The sequence below is a fragment of the Octopus bimaculoides genome, chromosome 7 (genome assembly GCF_001194135.2).
Source record: "Octopus bimaculoides isolate UCB-OBI-ISO-001 chromosome 7, ASM119413v2, whole genome shotgun sequence".
Classification (NCBI taxonomy): domain Eukaryota; kingdom Metazoa; phylum Mollusca; class Cephalopoda; order Octopoda; family Octopodidae; genus Octopus; species Octopus bimaculoides.
The window spans coordinates 9,796,809-9,802,630 of NC_068987.1; positions in this window are offsets into that span (position 1 = coordinate 9,796,809).

Here is a 5,822-nt window from a genome sequence, read left to right on the forward strand (position 1 = left end):
ATATATATGTACTAGCGCACACGCACATACACATATATATATACCTACATATATATGTGTGTCTCTATGAATTTGTGTATGTATGTAGATAGGTAGGTATGTATGCATGTATGTATGTATAAATGTTCCCTTCTGTTTTCTGAAGCTCCACCGTCGAAATGTAGATAACAATGACAAATGTTGAACATGATGAATGTCTTGCATATTTTTATTGTTCCGCTTACAGATTGTATTTGGTTCCTTTATCTGAAAACCCCAGTTTATCCAGATTGTTACTTAGGTATTTACAAAATCAAATATACCAATTCTTATCGATATAAATGCGAATTTATAATCCGGATATAGAAGCTTGAGATTTCGAAGCAGTTGTCTGTCTGTCTGAATGTCTGTCTGTCTGTATGTATATATGTATGTATGTATGTATGTATGTATGTTGCATGTATGCATGTATGTATTTATGTATGTATGTATGTATGTATGTATGTATATATGCACGTATGTATGTAGGTAGGTTGGTAGACAGGTATGTAGTTATTGCTCTATTGTCTAAATACCATATGTAGTACACCGATGTCCTATCGTCTGAGAAAGAATTACCAATTATTTGGATTGAACTGTTTCAGTTCTTGTACGTTAGTTCCTGCCCCGCCCCCCTCTCTCTCTCTATTGTCCGTGGAAAAAGTGGGGAGATGTGGGAGTGCAAAAGAAAGAAACAAAGAAAGAGAGGGAGGTACGAAGATTGTCAAAGCGTTGATGCTTCCCTTCATTTTCATTCAGTTAGCGTTTTATTCTTTGTCCATTGTGCCATCGCATCACCATTGTCCAGGCTCTTGTCTCCTTGCTTACACCGCTTGATATGGCTGTTTCTTTGCTGTTCGTCTTCTTATTGTCGTTATTATTCTTTTTCTTCTTGCTACTGTCACTTTGTTTTTAAAATGCTGGTTGGAGATGACTGTATATGCTTCACAATGTCTTTAAATTAAGACACATGTGTGAATTGTTTAATTATATTTCATGCTGCATGCATTAATTAACGTTAAGACACTGACTGGCCCGACTTTAAAATTTCGTGTGTAATGAGTTCTACTTCGAACATTTTTAATCAGAGGGGAAGAGAGAGAGAGAGAGAGAGAGAGAGAGAGAGAGAGAGAGAGAGAGAGAGATAGAGAGAGAGAGGCAGACAGAGTCAGAGAGAGAGAGAGAAAATGAGAAAAAAGAGAAACAGTGAGAATGTGTGTTTGTAAATGTCCGTATATGTCGGTGTGTGTATGTGTGTGCGTGTTTGTGTGTATTTGTGTCTGTGTGTTTTTGTGATCGTATTCGTGTGTGTATTTATGTGTGTGAGTTTATATATGCGTGTGTGTGTATGCGTACGTATTTGCGAATGTTTTTATGTATTTTGTGTGTGTATATGTATTTGTAAATGTGCATGTGTATTTCTATGCGTATGCGGGGGGTATATATTTGTATTTGTGTCTTTGTAAATGTCCGTATGTGTATGTATTTGTGTGTGCAAGCGCACGCATATGTGTTTGTGAACGTGCGTGTGTATTTGTATTTGAGTGTGTGTGTGTGTGTGTGTGTATGCATGTGTGTTTGCAAATGTGCGTCTGTATCTGTATGTGTATGTGCGTCTGTGTATGCGAATATGCGTGTGCATATCTCTGTGTATGAATGTATTAGTGAATGTGTGCATGTATTAATGTGTGTACGTGTATGTGTTTGCGAATGTCTGTGTGTATTTGTGGGTGGGTGATTATATTCTGTATCGCTATCCAACAAGGTGACCCCTTAGGCTCTTCATATTTTTGCCGTGGCCAATCACTTCAATGTGAAAGGAATTTCATCAGAACTTAACGTTGAGTACTTAGACTTTGTGTCCATTAGACGAGAGAAGAATGATCTGACTTGCGCAGTCGAGCTTTCTTATCTCACGCCAGATTTAAACCTTAATATTCTTTTCTACTCTAGGCACAAGGCCCGAAAGTTTTTGGGAGTGAGCCAGTCGATTAGATCTACTCCAGTACGCAACTGGTACTTAATTTATCGACACCGAAAGGATAAAAGGCAAAGTCGAACTCGGTGGAATTTGAACTCAGAACGTAACAGCAGACGAAATACCGCTAAGCGTTTCGCCCGGCGTGCTAGTGCTCCATTAGTACTTATTTTATCGACCACGAAAGAATGAAACGCAAAGCCGACCTCAGCAGTATTTGAACTAAAGAAGTAAAGAGCCACAAGAATCGCCTGGTAACCATTTTAGCCAACGTGCTAGCGTTTCTGTCAGCTCATCGCCTTATTTGAGAGACATATAATTCTTCCTACTATAGGTAAAAAGGATAAACTTTAGAGGGAGGGATCTACCTGATTACATCGACCAGGTGCTCATTTGGTGCTTATTTTATTTACCCTCAAAGTGATAAAAGGGAAAGCCAACTTGAGTAATATTTAAACTAAAATAAAAAAATTAAAGAAAAGCAAAGCGCGACACACGATTTTGCCAGCATCGTCGCTTAATCAAGCTACATATAATAATAATAATTTTTCTATGTCTATTAACACATGAGACATTAAAACTGCATAATCCACTTTTGTAATATGACTTCAAATACTTTTAATGAAAACTGGTTTGTTTGTTTATTTACATTTTACGTAGACAAGCAAATAGAAATATTGCTTATTAGCTTAAAACAGACTGGTGTCTGCTGGCAGTAATTAAATGAACCCGGACTTAGACAAAATCTATTGCGATAGATTACTAACTGATTACAATGTATACACATTTATACACGCTTATAATTATACATACGTACGTGCTTACGTAAGTACATACATACGTACATATTTATATCCGTACATAAGCAGTCACATAAATGCACACATACAATAATACATGCATGCATACACACACACATATATTTAATATGTATATATAAACATAAATATAAATATATAAGGAATAATTACTATGAAGCATTGTGTAATATATATATATATATAAAAACCATTCTTTTTTCTATGCCGGGAATGGAACCCCAATTCACCTTGGTGAAAACCAAATTATTATCTCCGGTCAATACATTTTATACGTGTCATTGTAATTTCTATTAATTCGGAATATGTTGCCTATGTTATTCAGTACGTCAGCTTATTGGTGTAGTTTAGCCCTAGGATAGAATTGACGTTATCGACCATATCTTAGATCAAAGGACCATAATTGTCTTTCCAGTCATAGTTTATTCTAGACTACATTGTAGAATATGTCTTTGCTTCCGCTGTCATTGTTGTCGTTATTCATGTCGTCGCCTTTTGATCTTACATACCTATTATGAACGACATCAAATCTATAAATTTTCTGTCTTCTTTTTCAATAATGGTAAATGCCAGTTTACATTAACCAAAGTATTCTTTGCCAAGAAAGTTGCGGATAATTTCCGAAGAGATTTGACTGGTATTTCTAGAAGTCGAACGACCGCGTAGAGATGAGATCATCAATGAGTTAGCATTAAAATGGAGAGCTGGTAGAACCGTTAACCTGCCGGGCAAAATAACTAACTGCACCAGATCCGTATTTACGTTCTGAGTTCAAATTTCACCGAGGCCGATTTTGCATTTCATCCTTCAGAGGGGTCGATGAAATAAGTGCCAGTTGAGCACGGGGGTCGATGTAATCCACAAGCCCCTCTCCTTCAAGCGGTCAGGCGTTGTGCCTACAGTAGAAAGGATTATTATCAATGTGTAAGACGATGCGCTGGCGGAAGCGTTAGCACGCCGGGCGAAATGCTTAGCGGTATTGCGTCTATCTTTACGTTCTGAGTTAAAATTCCACCGAGGTCGACGTTGCCTTTCGTTCTTTCGACGTCGATAAAATAAGTACCAACCAAGTACCGGGATCAACTTAGTCCCAAAAACTGCTGTCCCCGTGTCAAAACGGGAAACCATTTTTAACTTACTATGAGGGTGGTGAACTGGCAGATTGGTTAGAACCTCCGAAAAAATGCTTTGTGTTATTTGTTCCAGCTCTTTACGTTTCTGAGTTCAAATCTCATTGAGGACAGCTCTTTTGTTTCAGGGTCGATATGTAGGATGTTCGCGCATATATGTATGTATTTGTGTGTGTGTGTGTGTGTGTGTGTGTATGTAGGTATGTATGTATTTATGAAGGTATGTATGTATTTTATGTATGTATGTATTTATGTATGTATGTTTGTATTTGTGTATGCATGTATGAATGTATTTATGTATTTATACATACATGTATGTATGCCTGTGAATTTTCGTATGCGTGCATTTCAAAAACGTATTTGCAAACTAATGACTGAGGGAATATGGAGAATATATTTTTAGAAAGTAATTATTTTATTGAAATTAATGTGAATGTTGACATCTTGTAATGTCCAGCAATTTTCACGTAATCAGGTTGATAATTACTAATTACTAATCACAATGAGAATTGTCGAAATAGTTGTTAGTCATTCATGTTCGATATATTTTGATTTTGCATGATTCATGTGAGAAAAAGATGCTTCGTACAAATATGGACTTTGAAAACATTAAAAAAATTCGATGATAAACATCCCTCGATTGTAGATACTTATTATAACTCAATAATCTCCACGTATCAGAATTCTGGTAGGTTTTTTTAAAACAATGTCGCTTTGTAAGCAATTAATCTGCACCTGTAAATCACCAATATTCCAATTCCATGTTATTTGCAACCAAATGGAAAGAGTACAAAAATCAAAAACAACTACAAAAAGCAACCAAAACAAAAAAACCTATTACAGAAATCTTATTAAAATCATTAATTTTTTTTAAAGAGGTAAAATAGATTTTCTTAAAAAAAAATATGGAAAATCATAATTAACATAGCTTTTACTCGAAGTTATACTCATTTTATCAGACCCATTTTTAATTATTAAAACTGTGATATTTTTGGAAAAGCTGATTTTTCCGCAAAAACAATTTCATTTTAAAAGAATTTGTGGAAAAGATCTTGACAATAATATTTCTATTATTACTTTGTAATGCAATATTCAGTTCATTTCGCTTTGACGTAATATTTGTTAAAAATTGCTATGTTTAGGAGCCATTCCTTGCCTTCGAATAAAGTGATATTTTTATAACAATTAACAGGTCAACACACTTTATTGGTCAACTATCAAATAAACAATTAGAAAATTTTTGTTTGTGGGCGACCCAGAAATCATAAAGCATGAATGAAAATAATCAACAAAAATTTAATTTTTTTTTCCGTTCACACATCTTACAGAGTTCTGTAATAAATAAAAACAACTTTAATTTAAGGAATAGTCCATAGATTAAAAAACTCATTCTTATAAGAATCTCTTTATTAAATAGGTGATAACTTACAACTGTTCAACATTTTCCTCTATTCTATATTCTGGTATCCACCGGATAATCGGATGTTAACTCTGGTGTCACGCAAATAGCACCCGTGCAGGTGACATGTAAAAGCACCAATCACATTCTTGGAGTGTTTGGCGTTAAGAAAGGCATCCAGCCATAGAAAAACCATTCCAAATCAGACTGGAATCTGGTACAACCTTCCAGCTTACCAGCGCTGGTCAAACTGTCCAACCAATGCCAGCAACCGACATTAAACGATGATGACGATGAGGATGATATTGATTATATATATATATATATATTTACCCCCCCCCCCATATATATATATATATATGCATATGTGTGTGTGTGTGTGTGTAGATACATCTATCTATCCATCCATCCATCCATCCATCCATACATACATACATACATGCATACATACACACATACAGACATACATACATATATAT